Source organism: Microtus ochrogaster, chromosome 4 (assembly GCF_000317375.1).
Source record: "Microtus ochrogaster isolate Prairie Vole_2 chromosome 4, MicOch1.0, whole genome shotgun sequence".
In the NCBI taxonomy this organism is placed as follows: domain Eukaryota; kingdom Metazoa; phylum Chordata; class Mammalia; order Rodentia; family Cricetidae; genus Microtus; species Microtus ochrogaster.
The window spans coordinates 15,977,721-15,978,577 of record NC_022011.1 but is presented as its reverse complement, the minus strand read 5'-3'; positions in this window follow the sequence as shown (position 1 = coordinate 15,978,577).

Below are 857 nucleotides of genomic sequence, written 5' to 3'. Positions count from 1 at the left end.
AGGTCAGCTATTGGAAAGTTCCCAACTCCCCTAGGGCTTGGAAACTTGAACTTTGTTTCACCCTACAGGTAAAAGGAGTCTGAAGTCAAAGGACAGCACTTAGGACAAGGGGCCTTTTCCTGCTGCCTTCAGTGTCCTACTCTGACCATCCCATGGGCATGTGCACCCACATGCGTGTGAGTATATACTACATACTTAGGAATTCGAGGCCAGTCTTGGTTACATGCTGAGTTCAAGGTTTTCCTGGGCTACAGGAGACATCCTTGCCTGTCTTGTGGGTCTACTGATGTGTGCCTGCATCTGTTATTTTCCTACAACTCCTCCCACCTCTCCTCCTCAATTCTCCACCCCTCTCCAGAAGGTATCTAGTGCCCTTGTAATGTTCAAGAAAGCTAAACACCCTGACCAACCCAGGGATGCGTACCATGGCAGATTAGAGAAGCCAATTAGAAGGGTGAACTGAAAAACAGATATCAAGTGAGCAAATAAGACAAAGACATCGATGGTCATCATAACTGTTGGGACATGCCTATGGGTTGAAGAACACTGACTCTTCCTCCCTGAGAAGTGTACATAGCTCCACAACCTTTTAAGTGTATATAGCTCCACAACCTTTTAAGTAATACATATGTGTGTGTGTGGTGTGTGTGTGTGTGTATCTTGGACTAGGACAGAGTGACCCGATTTATAAAGAGAAGCGGAAGGTTTAAGTCTGATTTCTTTTCTATTCCTCGCTTACTCCCTTTCTGTAGTGTTGAAGATTTGAACTAGGGACTTTGTATATGGTAGGAAAGTACAGTTACTACTGAACTAAATTCCAGCCCCTTAAGCCCTGTTAGTTTTGGTTTTTTTTTTTT